At 33.8% G+C, this 17629-nt stretch overlaps 1 long non-coding RNA gene across 1 annotated transcript; it reads right to left on the bottom strand.

Moving 5' to 3' along the window:
• Nucleotides 1–4151: 4151 nt before the first annotated feature.
• LOC135267004 (uncharacterized) lies at nt 4152–6812 on the bottom strand. The gene is made up of 2 exons (XR_010335233.1): nt 6291–6812; nt 4152–5530 (listed from the first exon to the last, which is right to left on the bottom strand). It is a non-coding gene; the product is annotated as an uncharacterized LOC135267004 (long non-coding RNA).
• Between the last annotated feature and the right edge of the window lie 10817 nt (nt 6813–17629).

Here is a 17629-nt window from a genome sequence, read left to right as displayed (position 1 = left end):
TCCCTACACTGTAATTGTAATTTCCGTTAGTTAATAAATTTCTACTTTGATTTTTTATTGAAAATATATGGATCTGTCTTGTAAGCAAGTTTCATTGCATAACACCTATGTTCCCATCTACAGTCAAATCTTTTAATTCGACCATATGTTAATCGAATCTTAAATTAAAATTAAAATTTAATTTGTTAAACTAATCCAGTATTCCGAAAAATTGACAATCCGAAGAACGCCTTGATTTAGTTACTTTTAATCGTGATTTACCTGTATTTTAAACCGTTTTACCTTTTTCATTAAATAAATACTTCAAATTGAGAACATCTTCTTTGAGCATACAAATATCATATAATACCAATCTAGGTAATGTTGAAAATCATAAATACATTTTTTGTTGTGACTTCTTGTTAGATTTCCTTGGCGTGGAAAATATTATTACAGTTTATATTTTCACCTGAGGATGACCACTTTGTGGTTGAAACGCGTTGTGTTTAAAATAAAGGTTTGGTGTGTTGTGTTTTGAATCTTTGTTGTGACATCAGCTTAACCATAGAATTTTAAGCGCTCTAAGCTGGTCGGGCCGACAGTTTTATGATCGACACTCCGAAAGCGAGTTCGAGATTCCTTTTAACCTAGCCTTAAGGCTCTAGACCCTCTGGGAGCTGGCGCATACGTTTTACGTGTAAACTGTTTTCACTGTTTTTAGCCGCAAATTTAGACTTGAAGAGTTTCTTGACATTTGCAGTGTTTCTTTATAAGTAAATGTAGGTCGAAGAGTCATTTTTGATTGAAATAAATGCCTAGATATTTTTTTATTAAATAAAATGTCTGTTAATGAAGTTGATACGAATTTTTGATAACGGTGCATTGTATTGAGAATTTAAAAAAACCATTTTATAGGAAATTTAAAAATACAGACTTGAGATATTTTAGATTTTTGTTAACTGTTCTTAATTGTTAGATATAAAGCAAAAATTAAATTGTAAGTAGGCAACTTTTAATGCATCCTTCTTCGAATGCGTAGCTAGCTGGAAGAAGATTTATGACGGGTTTAGGACCCACCGCTGGAGGTAACCACCATTGGGGTTACCCACAAGATAATAATTTTATTGCATTTGTTCAAGACAGAGAAATGTATCGGCACAAATAGCAATTTTAGCGATTTCTCTAATAGTGGTATAAAATTAAAGCACATGATTTCGGAATTAATTTTTTTAACAAAATAATTAGGTACCTATAGATTTGCATTACGTTTTTTTTTGTAGACACTGCTATTAACGTATCTTATGAGATTTTGAAATACGAGTAATCACGCTCGCTATTTTTTTTGAATACTTTTAACAATAAAATTATTCCTGTTTAAAAAAAATATAAAAAAAGATGATTAAAACTTTGGTTGTACTTAGCTTCGTTCTGCACAGGTTTTGTGATAGAACTACTGAGCTCCCTCACCACGACAAGGTGTCAACCTACTGAGGAAGTTTTTTTTTTACTTTCATTGTTCAAATTAAAAATTATAATTATTATTAAAATGCTTATCATCATATTATGTATTTATGTAAAAATCTCTAAAACTAAACTTGAAATATTATTTACAAATCCTTTTTTATTATGCTGCGTAATGGTAAATTGCGACTATGTCTTGAATCAATTATTTCTGGTAACATGGCATTCATATAAAAATTTTCAAGACAATCTATCATTCTTCTCAACAATCGCTTCGGTACCCTGAAGCCTTAAGCCTTAAGCGATTGTTGAGAATTGGTGTACTACAAGTTGCATACTTTTTTTAGACCTGTTTTCAGTGACAGCTGTCAATCATCGGATAGGCATCCGACCTTCGCTTCGGGGTGTCTTGTCCCTTCTCATAAAATGCAAATAATGTAAACAAACTGAATTCCACTTTCGCCCACGATAGTTTCTCTTATTTCAGAGATTCAAGCAACATAGTGAAAAATACGTTTTTTATTTTGTTAAAAAAATTTGATTCTAAAGAATAATAAAATACTAGCATAGTTTTGTAAAAAATAATACACCATTACACCATTTATTTATTGGGTTTTATAATTTAATTAACCGAATTCTGTTCGCTATATTATGTGTCATGTGCATTTCTAATTGGATCACTTGCATTGAAAAAATATAAAATAAAAAAATTAATTGGTGAAACATTATTGTTCTTTCAGAAAACAGTTTAACTTTAAAAAAGTTACTAGGAATATCTCATTAAAATGATGAAAACTTCTTTAAACCCGCTTTTTCGTCTGATAATTTTATCCAGGTAATAAATTCTGAAAAATACATTATTGTAAAAATTTATTGTAAGTATACCCAGTAATAATTATAGTACAAATAACGTATCGAGAGATTGTAAGATCCAGTCTTAGGGATATAATTTGTTTACGTTACGCCTAGTAAAATAAATGATACTTTTATAATTATGTATTATTTTAGAATTTAGGAATTATTTCTCGTTTTTTTATTAAATTTATACAATTTTTCTATAACTAGCTTGCGAAGATACAGCTGCGTTACTCTTACATTATATAAATTTTGTGTATTTCTTTAAAATATAAGTAAACATTGCTAAAGATCGGGTACCTGAAACTGAAATCACATGTAAACAGACTTGTATTTAGTGGAGGGTTTAGGGTGGTGGTTGGTACTTATATATAATCAAAACATATAGTTCTACAACTTCTTTACTCTTTGAGTCTTTGCAGAGTGCTGGTCACTTTCTTGCCCCACAGTGTTTTGTAATAAGTGGTAATTTTTAAACAGTGGTATTTGTAGTTTTTAATTTGTTACTTTGCAGAATATCAATTTTATCTATTTCTTTTTATTTAATTATTTGTTGCGACTGCTGGTTGGTAAGTGTATTTCCTAATTTCTTATTATATCACTTGTAAATAGTTGAAATCTTTGTATATTTAAAATTATGGGTAATAATAATAAACTAAGTTTTTCAAAAAAAAGAAAAAGTCGAAAACAAATAATGCGTAATTTTTGGAAAAAACAACGAAAGGGTTCTAAAACGGAATTTCCAAGTAAATCAAGTTTCGCGGAGTGTAGCTTTCAGTCAATTGAAGCAAGTTCCGATGATGATGAAGTATTTGTTATTGAGAAAGATACTAGTCAAGAACAAATTTATATTCCAAGCGGTAGAAGGATTGTTGACATAGGTCATTTATTTTCGGAGTTAAAAAACATAAAACATGACATTTATTCTTGCAGTTTTTTCAACGTTGACATAGTACATGAAGCGCATTTTGGTTTTAAAAGTGTTTTTAAATATAAATGTAGTATGTGTGAAGTAACAGGGACTTTTAGTACGGAAAAAGCAGATAATAACATAAATGAAGCAGCTGTCTGGGGCACAGTAGCAATAGGTGCTGGTTATTCTCAACTAACAGAATTTTGCGCAGCTTTGAACATTCCACAACTTAATAAAAAAACATATATTAAAACCGAAGGAAAAATTTTACATATCCCGGAAAACGTTGCTCTAGACGAAATGTTAGCAGCCGGTCAAAAAGAGCGTGCGTTGGCAATCGAAGCCGGTGAGATTGATAAAGATGGAGTACCTTACATTACAGTTGTAGTAGATGGTGCGTGGTCTAAACGTTCCTACAAATCAAATTACAACGCATCTTCTGGTGTTGCAACAATAGTCGGTGCAAGGACTAAAAAAAAATTATACGTGGGAGTTAAAAATAAAAATTGTAAAAATTGTATGTATTATAAGAAAAAAACCAAACGACGCCCCCTCATAAATGTTTTAAAAATTGGAAAAACACTTCAACTTCAATGGAAGCAGCAATTATTTTGAATGGATTTAAAAAATCAGTAGACATGCATAACGTAAGATTTAAAAACCTCATAGGAGATGGTGATATTAGCGTCTACAAAAAAATTCGTAATGCAAGACCATACGGGCCTAATTATTTTATTAAAAAAATTGAATGCCGAAATCATATACTACGAAATTTTTGTACTAAAATTAGAGAAATCGCTAAAACTCCTCGTTCTGACATAAATATAAAAACTTTTTTGCGCAACAATTATTTGAAATTTAGAACCGCAATTGTTTCAGCGATAAAATACAGAAAAAACGAAAACTGTACTTTCGATCAAAAAGCAGAAAAATGGACCTGCACATATTTTTGGTAATCATTCAAAGTGCGCTACGTATTTTTGTAAAACAGTTGGTCAAATAACAAATGCAGTTGCATATTCTGACTTTAAAAATAGTTCCTTGTTTGAGTTGTTCATGCAGGCATTAAAACGAGTTGCAAATTTATCTTCAAGTCTATTGTATGATGTCGATAATAATTCTGTTGAGTCATTTAATTCAGTAGTTAACAAACTTGTTGGAGGTAAAAGAATAAATTTTTCAGAACGCGGTTCTTATCATGGAAGATGCTTTGCGGCAGTCGTAAATGTAAATAACAAAAACAAATTTGTATTTAAAATTATGGAGAAAATATCAGGGAATAGTGGCATTTACACCACAAAATTTTCAAATCGCTTATTAAAAACCAAAGAACTTCATGCTACAAAATTAAATAAAAGAAAAATTCGTATTCAAAGTGCAGATTCGGATTATGGTGCGACTAATGACATAATAGACATGCCAATAGAAACATATGACAATATAAAAAATGAGTTCTTGAATGATTTGGCTGCTTGCGATATTTTAAAAATTCCTTTGTTAACAATTGGTCAACGTAATAATGAGCAGTGGGATAAAGAAAGAAATAATAGATTAACGGCTAGTAATTTCGGAAGAATTATTAATATGAAATGTACGACCAATACAGCGAATGCTGTAAAAGATATCTTGTATCGTGTGGGATTATCTAAATTAAAAAAATTACCCGAACTACTACAGTGGGGAATTGATAATGAAGAGAAAGCAAAGGAGAAGTTTGAACAGATCACAGGTATAAAGGTAGATTCATGCGGCTTTTTTGTTGATAAAGAAAAAAATTTTTTAGGTGCAACACCAGATGGGTTAGTGGGTTCAAATGCTATTGTTGAAATTAAATGTCCATTTAGCGCAAGAAACACAAATATTAAAACTGCCATAGAACAAAAATTGATTAAATACTTAGAAATAGATTCTCAAGATGATAGTAAAATAGTTTTAAAAGAAAAAGATAATTACATGTATCAAGTACAAGGTCAGCTCCACATTACTAATCGCCAAACTTGTTATTTTATAGTGTACACCTCTACAGATTTAAAATATTGTATTATTGAGAAAGACGATAATAAATATTGGAACGGAAGAATGATAGATTGTCTTGAAAATTTTTATATGAATGCCATGTTACCAGAAATAATTGATTCAAGACATAGTCGCAATTTACCATTACGCAGCATAATAAAAAAGGATTTGTAAATAATATTTCAAGTTTAGTTTTAGAGATTTTTACATAAATACATAATATGATGATAAGCATTTTAATAATAATTATAATTTTTAATTTGAACAATAAAAATAAAAAATAAAACTTCCTCAGTGGGTTGACACCTTGGGACGAGTCGAATTGGTTCCCAAATTCGGTAATCCTTTCTAATTATAGTCGAATTGGTTCCCGGGGATGGTCTAATTGGTTCCCGTCCGCCAGGTAGGTCAGATAAACAGATTAAAGTATTATAACAGAAATGGCGTTTATAAGTGTATGAACAAATTTACAAGTTCCAAAACATTCAAAAACAAATCGTATTTTAACAATTTAAAGGCTGTGAATAAATATTTCTTCGAGTATTCAAGTACTTCCAAAACGATGGAGAAGGCGCATAGAACTTAATGGGTACTAGGTCGAAAAATGTTAGAATTATATTTGTAATTTGTCTCCATTTTGATGCTTTAATAGTATTATAATATATATTAATAGTATTAATAGACATATTAATGAACGCAACGTTATCATGTGAGATGTCTTAATAGTCATTACTTGACGAAACATTTTGCGAAATTTACAGGAGAGCATTGGGCTTAAAAAATTACATTCTCTTTTTTTCTAAATAACCATAACCATAAATAAATGAAATTTGTTGTTGGATTTTGTGCCAAGAAAATAATTATTTGAAGATTTCTACCAGCTTTAGATCTAAAATATTACCATATATTTGGCTTAATCTTTTTTACCTATCTGCTCATGCGGGAGCCAATTCGACCATCACCCGGGAACCAATTCGACCATCACCCGGGAACCAATTCGACCATCACCTTTTACAGAATTATACTTATAGAGATTATTGGGAACCAATTCGACCACGACCGACACCTTGTCGTGGTGAGGGAGCTCAGTAGTTCTATCACAAAACCTGTGCAGAACGAAGCTAAGTACAACCAAAGTTTTAATCATCTTTTTTTTATATTTTTTTTTAAACAGGAATAATTTTATTGTTAAAAGTATTCAAAAAAATAGCGAGCGTGATTACTCGTATTTCAAAATCTCATAAGATACGTTGATAGCAGTGTCTACAAAAAAAACGTAATGCAAATCTATAGGTACCTAATTATTTTGTTAAAAAAATTAATTCTGAAATCATGTGCTTTAATTTTATACCACTATTAGAGAAATCGCTAAAATTCCTATTTGTGTCGATACATTTCTCTGTCTTGAACAAATGCAATAAAATTATTATCTTGTGGGTCACCTCAATGGTGGTTACCTCCAGCGGTGCGTCCTAAACCCGTCATAAATCTTCTTCCAGCTAGCTACGCATTCGAAGAAGGATGCATTAAAAGTTGCCTACTTACAATTTAATTTTTGCTTTATATCTAACAATTAAGAACAGCTAACAAAATCTAAAATATCTCAAGTCTGTATTTTTAAATTTCCTATAAAATGTTTTTTTTAAATTCTCAATACAATGACCGTTATCAAAAATTCGTATCAACTTCATTAACAGACATTTTATTTAATAAAAAAATATCTAGGCATTTATTTCAATCAAAAATGACTCTTCGACCTACATTTACTTATAAAGAAACACTGCAAATGTCAAGAAACTCTTCAAGTCTAAATTTGCGGCTAAAAACAGTGAAAACAGTTTACACGTAAAACGTATGCGCCAGCTCCCAGAGGGTCTAGAGCCTTAAATTAAAGACACCAATGGAGTACGCTTCTAGGTAACATCAATTTAACATTCTTGTGGGGTTGTACGTCAAATAGTTGTCAAGAAAAATCAAATTCGATTGCAATGTTGCAAATAACGAGCACAAATACTTTCAAAATCTGTTGCCAACAGACCCAGTATTTCTGGATCAATCTGTAGAAAAGCATCAAAATGGAGACAAAATAAAAAACAATTTTAACATTTTTTAACTTAACTAGAAGATTCGACTATTGATTTTACCTCGATATTCCGTTTTTGAACTTGTGAATTTATTCATACACTTAAATTGCCATTCTTGTTATCATAATACCTTAATCCGTTTATCTGATCTACTTGACCGACCGAAACCAATTCGACCATCTCCGGGAACCAATTCGACTATAATTAGAGAGGATTACCGAATTCGACTCGTCCCGACAATAAACGACCATCACTAAGGAGAAAATTTTCAAAGTCTAATTATTTTGTTTACTATTTAAAACAGCATTTTACGTAGTCGCAAGCGTGTTACCAAATCTAACACCATCAAAAAAAAATTCAATTCGTACTGCCCATTTTAATTTCTCCCTTACAGTTTTACACATAAACGGTGGAGGTTGTTTGGAATTTCTTAATATTGAAAGGTTTAATTCGATATTCTAATTTCCAATAAGTACCCTGTAAGAAGGACCGTAGGCTGACTATGATGGGGACGCGTATACATCTGAAAATGTCCTAACCTGAAATGGTACACAGTGTAATAGTGCAAGCTCGCACGTGTAAAACGTGAAGAGGCTAAAATCATACGCCGTTAAAAACTTGTGGAACTAAAATAGAGAATAAGTAAAAACGAAATCCACTAAAATGGTTCATTTATAAAAACGTATACTCTAAAACGTTGCATCGTTAAAAACGAATATCTCTGAAAACGCACATCATCAAAAGTGCACGAAATTGATAAATTACAAAATTGAAATGTCGGTAAAGTCGATATCCTGCTTTATCTAGTTTAACTATTACTTTACAGATGTCGCCATAGATGCTGTCGAAACGAAATATTGAAAAACAACCAAACTTGGAAAGTGATTGACAGCTTTGAGCTAAGAAAACCTACTATAAACTCTTAATTTGTGCCCCATCTCACTCCAGAAAATTAAAATGCGCTGTTTCAAAATTCTATTATGAACTGAACTGAAAACTGAAACTTTGATTAGAAAAATATAATATTGTGTATTTTTCTAATCAAATGTGAAATAATAAAATTTAATATTACAAATAAAATTGTTGTTTTAATTTGGTGTACCCGTTTTTTTATTTTTTGTTGAGTGATTAAGAAGACAGGTGGTTACATAATAGCTAAACGTAAATTGAAGCCTATAAACCATTTTTTAATAAAAAATTGTCACTGTCAAAATCAAAAAAAAAAAATTTCGTTAAATGGCGATAACTGAAGAATATTATGAACACGCTGCTTTGCTTTTCAATTTTTCATTTGAAACGGTACGAATTACTTTTATACCCGATTTTGACACTGACAGTTGTTTACAAAAAAACGGATAATACTATTATAATAATTTATATAGTAATCTATTATATGAAATCTCAATTATTGCAAGTCGTCTTAGTATCCCAGGCAAAAGCAGTAGGTAAACCGACCGATCAGAATGGTAATTTTATAGCGCCTCTTAATCATTTTGCGACTTAGTTTGTACCGTTTTATTTTTATAGCACGTTTACTGGCACGTTTAGGCCTGTACCAAGTTGAAAACTTGCCTTTATCTTTTAGAAAAACCCCACTCGCTTCTAGTCGCTAATACCTACAGTTGTCATTCCCGCACTTCAGTTGTTCAATCTTCTCTGTTTAAAATTTCTCAGTCTTTTCATTCACAAATATAATTAGTTATGCGAGATCGATTCCATTCTCCAAATTCCAAATGAAATATGCAGATTTTCAGAGCTTTCGGCTAGAAATCGCAAAAATTATTTTAATTGTACAATTAGCTTTTGTGTAAACAGGTATGAATGTAAACCCAATACCGTCTGCTACAAGATAAGAGGAGAGACGGGACGAGTCGAATTGGTTCCCAAATTCTGTAATCCTCTCTAATTATAGTCGAATTGGTTCCCGGGGATGATCGAATTGGTTCCCATCGGTCAGGTAGGTCAGGTAAACAGATTAAAGTATCATAATAACAGAAATGGCGTTTGTATGTGTATGAACAAATTTACAAGTTCCAAAACGTTCAAAAACAAATCCTATTTTAACAATTTAAAGGCTATGGATAAATATTTCTTCGAGTATGCAAGTACTTCCAAAACGATGAAGAAGGCGCATAGAACTTAATGGGTACTATGTCGAAAAATGTTAAAATTATTTTTGTAATTTGTCTCTATTTTGATGCTATAATAGTATTAATAGACATATTAATGATCGCAACGTCATCATGTGAGATGTCTTAATAGTCATTACTAGACGAAACATTTTACGAAATTTACAGGAGAGCATTGGGCTTAAAAAATTAGCAGTAACTTGTAACAGTCTTCTATTTGCTGATGATCTTAAGCTTTATAATATCATAAAAACCGGTAATGATTGTCAAGTCTTGCAGAATAACATCAACAATCCCCTCCAGTGGTGCGAAGCTAATAGGCTAAACCTAAATATATCTAAATGCTTTATGTCTTACACAAATAGGAAAATTCCGATCATGTATAGTTATAATGTTAGTGGTCACATTTTACAAAGAACAGACACATTTAAAGATCTAGGAGTTACCTTTGATAACAAACTTTTATTTGTGAATCATATTACAAATATTATTAATAGCGCGTCTAAAACTTTAGGATTTATTTATCGCAACTGTAGAGAGTTTACTAATTTAAGAGACTTAAAAGTCTTATTTTTTGCCCTTGTACGCTCCAAGTTAGAATATTGTGCAATTATTTGGTCACCTATATATGCTACACACATAAATATTATTGAATCAGTCCAAAGAAAATTTTTGAAACTGCTATGGTATATTTCTATTAAAAATTACCCCGATAGGGGATGTGACCAACTAGTGCTTTTAAGGACATTTAATATCAATTCTCTAGAAGTTAGGAGAATTATCTCAAGTATTGCATTTTTACATAAATTACTAAACAACAAGATTGACTGTATTGCTCTTGTTAACAAGATAATTTTTCTGGTTCCTAGAATTAACTCACGGCATCCCATGACTTTTTACAGTTGCAGTTGTAATACGAATGTTCTATTAAAATCACCTTTATATGTAATGTGTAGTAATTTTAACAAAATTAGCAGTAGTTGTGATATTCATTTTCATTCATTTAATTACATTAAAAATCATATAATTACTTACTTTAGTGGCTAGGTAAAATTTAATTTTAGTTCTTGTTTCTTAATTTATTATTATAGTATTATTATTACTTTGTTTTATTTTATTTAAATTATTAGTTTTTGCTTGCAGCACGATCATTAAGTTTAAGTTTATTTTCTGTAATTGGGTGTTTCACCTGTTGAAAATAAAATAAATATTATTATTATTATTATTATTTATTATATAAGTCCAGCTTTTTATCTTTTAATTTATTTATTAGATTTACTTAGCGAATAACCACTAAACAATATAAAAACTTTTTAAAAATGAGTTCATCAAGAAAAATTAACATTCTCGCGACTAAAGTGATCTAGGTATGTAATTTAATTGTTTCTAATAAAAATATTAATTAAATATAATAACAGCCTGCTGATCCGATCTTGGAAATACATGATGAAGGAAGTCTGGCGAGTTCTATCTCCATCTATCCACAATTGATGTTGACTCTCAGTACGAATTGTTCATCAGTTCGAACAACAACGACTTATTTTAGAGGACCTTTTGCTTTGAACAAGAAAACTTACTTCGAACAGACTAAAAACGTATTAATCTGGCATAAAAGAGCAATTTATGTATCACTTTGGATAAAGGCATCTAATCCTATTCGTTTCATTGCTTAAAATAGACTAAATTGTTAATAAATCTAACAAAATTGTTAATTGTTAATAAATCTAACAAAAACGGTGTATTCTGGCACAAAATACTAATTACATTATAGTTTTGACGAGAATAGCTTATTTGGAATGATTCTATGCTTCCAAAGGAGTAAATTTTTATTAAACACATGCCAAACATCATGTTTTGCGTCCGATAAAGACATTTTATATTGCAGTTTGTATTAAAACGAAATATTTTCGTTGATTCTGTGTTAGAAGCAGCAAACGTAACATTAAAAAATCTGAAACGAATTTTGTATCAGTTTAGATAAAAACGTTTGATTTTCGACAATATTTTCTTTGAACAAGAAAACTTATATCGAACAGACTAAAAACGTCTTATTTTAGCATAAAACAGAAGATTTGCGTTATAATTTTGACAAGAACTGTTAATTTCAAATGATTCTATGCTTTGAAACAAGTTAACTTTTACTGAACAGTGGCAAAAGTCTTATTTCGCCTTTTAAAAACGGTTTATGTCACAGTTTGGATTAAAACCAATTATTTTCGTTAATTCATTGTTACAAACAAGAAACCTTACATCAAAGAAACTGAATACCTTTTATTCAGGCATAGAAAATCGAATTACGTTTCAGTCTGGACAAAAAGTGCTTATTTTAGACGATCCTTTGTTTCGAACACGAAAACTTACATTAAAAAGATTAAAAACGTCTTATTCTGGCTCAAAACTGCAAATTATGTATTACTTTGGATAAAAGCAGTTTATCCTGATTACTCCTTTGCTTAGAATAGAGTAAACTTGTATAAAACTTAATGAAAACTTTAAATTTCGTCACAATGAAATAATTTACGTTATAGTTTTGACCAGAACTGTTAATTTCAAACGAGTAAACTTTCGCTAAACAGATGCAAAACGTCTTAGTTTGTCCCTAGAGTTTGTCTTATAAAAACGACTTACGTCACAGTTTAAACAAAAACAAATTATTTTCGTTGTTGTTGTGGCAAAATAATTTTTTTCGAACGATTCAATGGAGCGAAACGAGTAAACTTTTATAGAACAGATGCAAAACATTATATTACCACATAACTCGTTATTTTAAAGCAAAGTATTACCTTTTGCACTTGTTCAATTAAAGTGTGCTTATTTCGAAGTATGTAATCGTCCGAAATAAGTTTTTTTTGTCAAAACTATAATGTAATTTGTTCTATTGTGATTGAATATAGAGTTTTCATTACGTTTTATAGTAGTTTACTCTACTCTAAGCATAGAATTGAACAGAGTAATCCGTTTTTGTTAAAACTGATATATAATTTGCTCTTATTTTCGAGAATAAGACGTTTTCAATCTGTTCGATAAAATTTTTCTTGTTTATAGCAAGGAATCGTTTAAAATAAGCTGTATTTGCCTAAACTGATACTGTCACATACGCGGAAACCGGGTTAGTTTTGTCATTACTTAATATTCCGTAACAAAAATTATGTTTTGAAAAGAGGTCTGGGTTGCGATGCGTTTCATAAGTGTAACACGGAAATGTTATCAATACTGTCGAGTCAGCTTCTCGAAGCATAATACAAACGCGGAATATTAGGGAGTCCAGTTTAGTCGAGTGATACGCGGAAATCGGGTTTGTCATTTTGTCGTCGAGTGTTTGTTTGCTAAGTGTGAACTGTGCCCTTAAAGTTATCGCTCCTAAGATGTAAGTACATTTTTGCCAATCTAGTCATTGTGTAAATAAACCTTTTATACAAAACACCCACATGCCTTTTAATCCCACCCTGTGACATATGGTGGAGGCGCCCTTAAGTTCTCGGAGGAACAAATCGTCATATTTGTTCCTGATGTTTTGTTTTCAATGATGCAAGCGAGTAATATAGGAAAAAGGGTTGAGATTAGAAGTATGTGGGTGTAGTACGGTAAAATTCGGGGTCGCGTGAATGTCGGGTGTAAATAGATACAAGACGCGTAGTAAAGAAAGGGAAGTAAAGGAAAAAGAATATTCGAATTTTAAACCGCCGCATAGAAGTACCGAGTTATTTGAAATACCGGAAGTATCGCCAATAAGAGAGACTGTAATTATCGCGACCGCCCAAGATTCGGTACAGCAGGAGACGTATGATACTTTGAAAAAAATACTCGAAGATAGGAAAAAACAGGTAGGTAAAGGACAAGAGAAGAGTGATCATAATAGTGAGCAAAACACACCTGTGGATTCCGAAGTGGAAGAAGAGGAAAATCAGTCGAGTCAAAAAGTCGAAACAGAAATAACTGAAATGGCGAATATTACCCTAAAACAAGCATTGTCTACCGCGAAAACCCCGCAGTACCAAAATTTTTATCTCCACCGACATTCAACCCTGCAACATCGGACCCCGCTACTTTTATCGATACGTACAATAGAGTTTCACTAGTTAATTCATGGGATGACGGTCTGAAAATTTCATATTTTCCGATCTTTTTGGAAAAAGCCGCGTCGGGATGGTATTCGCGATATGCGGGAAACGCTGCAAACGAGCAAAAAACATGGGAACAGCTAAGTGAGGATTTTCTTGCGGAATTCGGGGGTAGAGGTTCAAAACGGGCAGCGCGTATAAAATTTCAAAATCGGAAACAGGGGGCAAACGAGGACATTAAGTCCTACTATTTCGAATTGGTGGCGTTACAACAGGAGATTGACCCAAATATGAGCGACGAGTCGTTTATTGCGCAATTTGAAGATGGGCTACTACCGTCACTGGCTGAGACATTTTATATGTTCAGCAATCCAAATATGAGCCGTCAGGACTTGAAAGATCTCATTTTTTGAATTAGTGAGGTCAAAAGGAAAACCTTTTTCAATAATCTGGCCTCGGAAAGTGCGTCCTTCTTCGCGTCAAACCAAGAACAGGGGAGATCTTGGGTGTCTAATGGTGCGAGGGCAAGAGAGACAACGCAACAGAAAAAGGAACAAAGTCGACTGCCTCACACAAAGACAAAGGACGGAAGACCAAAGTGCTTCAATTGTGGCAAACCAGGCCATTTCGCGGCAGCGTGTCGTTCATGGGAGAACAAGAACGACAAATGGGGGAAAAAATGTTTTACATGTGGAAAAGTAGGACATTTTGCCGCGACGTGTAAAAACGGAAAATACGGAAAGAATCAAAAATCGAATCGAGGGGGTAACCCAAAAGCGTAAGGACGACATCTACTGTGCGTCCGGATGTTGTCCTCACAAGCGATGTAAATAGTTTCGGGACGCCGTATAGGGTGCTAACGGTTTTAGGGAAATTAGGGAATAGGACAGTAAATATAGTAGTAGGCACGGGCTGTAGTACTAATTTGGTAGATATATGTTCCGTGGATAATATTAGTTATAGCGGAAACAGTAGGGGGTCGTTTTTAAGAACCGTAGGGGATGAAAGGGTTCCGATATTAGGTAAATCGTTGGTTAATTTAGAATTAGGGAAACAAAGGTTCGAGGTCAAGAGTTCAATTGTGAAAAATCTGCCGAGTCCAGTAATTTTAGGAGTTAAATTCTTAGAGGAGCAAAGGGCGAGAATTGACTTTAGAAAAAAGGAGATTTTTCTGGAAAAAGCAAACGTTATTTTAAGAATGCGTGACGAAACTGGGGTAGATGACGTAAGGGAACCTACCACACTATTACACTCTACAATGGAATTTGATGATGCGACAGAAAAACTGAAGCTAACCGCAACAGGTGATTATGTTATTCCACCAGGAGGTAAACAAACAATGTTACTTAATCTGGTCGGGAAGCCAGAAACTACGAAGGAATGGGAAATTGTGGACAATGAAAAATTTTTGGTACCACGAGGGCTTACCGTAGAAATTTTGGAGAGGTCGGGGAGCCAACAATTTGAAGCAGAGGTAGCGTCATTGGCAAATGTGCCGCAGAAAATCTTTAAAGGGACGACATTGGGATGGTTACAGAAGGGCCCAGTTAAGGAATTTGTTTTATACTTAAACAATAAAAATAGGGGCTCTAGAGAAAGTGGTTGTGAAAGAAATTCACCTCAACAGAAGGAGATGAATTTAGAGGAAATTCTATTGGAGTTTTCGGACGTTTTTGCGGAATCGTCGGGGCAAATCGGCAGAACCGACATGGTGGAACACGAAATTGATGTCCAAGGAGCCCAGCCCATAAAGTGCAAACCGTATCGGGTGTCGCACAAGGAGAGGGAAATAATCAATAAACAGATTGAAGAGATGCTGGAGGATGAAATCATTGAACCCAGTACGAGTCCATGGTGTTTCCCGGTAGTCTTAGCGAAAAAGAAAGACGGAAAAATGAGATTCTGCGTGGATTTCCGAAAACTAAATGCGGTTACAAGAAAAAGCAATTGGCCAATCCCGAATATAGATGACATTTTGACTTATTTAGGACATGACACCAAATGGTTTTCGACTTTAGATTTGAAAAGTGAATATTGGCAGGTCGCAATGAAGGAAGACAGTAAACAATATACGTCATTCATTGCGCAAGGTCAAAGGCAGTACCAGTTTAAGGTGATGCCGTTCGGATTGTGTAACGCGCCAGGAATGTTTCAAGCATTAATGGATAAGCTTTTTGCTGACATGAAATGGAACGAGATACTCATTTATTTAGACGACATTGTAATTTTTTCAAAAACTGTCGAAGAACATTTGCAAAAGCTACGAAAGGTTCTTCAACGAATCAGAGATGCAGGCTTAACTTTGCAGCCGGATAAATGTGTCTACCTGAAACAGGAAGTAGAGATGCTTGGGTTTAAAGTGGGAGCAGACGGGATCAAGGTGGATGAAAAGAAGATAGAAGGAATTGTAAATTTTCCTGTACCCCGTAATGCAAAAGATATCCAAAGCTTTTTGGGGATATGTAATTATTATAGGAAATTTATTAAGAATTATGCGGTAATAACTCGACCACTGCACGAAGCAACGAAGAAAGACAGGGTGTGGGAATGGACCGAGGAGCAAGATGTGGCGTTCATAACATTAAAGGAAAAGATGACAACCGCCCCAGTGCTCCAGAGATTTGATCCGAATAAGGACTGCGAGCTCAGAGTCGATGCTAGTCTGAAAGGATTGGGTGCAGTATTGCTGCAAGAGGGCGACGACCAGCAAATGCATCCAATTGCTTACATCAGCAGAAGCGTAACAAAAAACGAACGTAATTTAGGGATCACTGAACTGGAGTGTTTAGGGTGTGTATGGTCACTATCATATTTAAGACATTTGGTGTATGGGCGGCACGTGAAGATCGTAACAGATCACAACGCGATTAAGTGGTTAAAAACCATTAAAGATCCGACGGGTAAACTGGCGAGATGGGCTATTAAACTGAGCGAATTTGACTACACGGTCGTTCACAGAAGTGGGGTGCTTCACAAAGATGCTGATTGTCTCTCCAGAAATCCTGTCCTGACTGGAAACTCACGAGATGAGGATGAGGCTGAAGAAATTCCAACTTATCTCGCGACTAATGTAGAGTTAAGAGATAGTCAACTTAAGGACGAGGAGTGGAGTGAAATCATCAAATACATTGAAGACCCGGATGAGTGCGGGTTGCCAATCGCAACAAGGAGGAGAGCAAAAAATTTTATTTTAAGGGATGGAGTTTTATACAAGAAGAACGCCGCAACGACAGGATTAGATTATTTATTGGTCATACCTAAGTCACTGGTTGGAGAAATTTTATACAATCATCACAGTGAGCCGATGAGTGGACATTTGGGGACAGCCAAAACATTTAGTAAGATCAAAGAACGATATTATTGGACCAATTTGCAAAAGGATGTGGAGAAATATGTCAGGGGATGCCCGGACTGCCAATCAAAGAAGGGGGAAGATTTTAAGAAACCAGCAGGCCTTTTGCAGCCTATACCTGTAGGCGAGATATGGTCTAAGGTATCAGTCGACCTTATGGGACCATTTCCAAAATCGAAACAAGGGAACACGACGGTAATTGTTTGCACGGAATACGTCTCTCGATACGCAATAGCGGGCGCACTTAGGGACGGGACAGCCAAAAGCGTTGCAAAATTTATTTTTGAAAATGTGATTACGGTTTTTGGAGCGCCTCGCGCTTTTTTGAGTGACCGTGGAACGGTGTTTAGAAGCCAAATGGTCACTGAATTACTAAAATTGATGGGCGTAGCGGAAGATCTGTACACAACGGCATACCACCCCCAAACAAACGGCTTAGTGGAAAAGTACAATAAGACGTTAGCCGGGATGCTGGCTGTTTTCACATCGACGGATCAAAAGGATTGGGACTTATATGTGAAACCAACCACGTTTGGTTATAACACAAGCGTTCAAGCGACAACAGGGTACCCGCCCTACTTGGTCATTTTTGGGCGACTACCAACATTGCCCACGGAAGCAAATTTAATGGAGCCACAATTGGAAAACGAAAACATTATCCAACTTAGGGAAAAATTGCTAGCGATACAGGCGGAAGCGGCGAAAAATATAACAAAACGGCAAGAGTATGATAAAAAGCGGTATGATGCCATGCATAGAGAGTTAGATTTTAAAGCTGG

Source organism: Tribolium castaneum, chromosome 8 (assembly GCF_031307605.1).
Source record: "Tribolium castaneum strain GA2 chromosome 8, icTriCast1.1, whole genome shotgun sequence".
Lineage (NCBI taxonomy): Eukaryota > Metazoa > Arthropoda > Insecta > Coleoptera > Tenebrionidae > Tribolium > Tribolium castaneum.
This window is presented reverse-complemented; position numbering and strand designations above follow the sequence as displayed.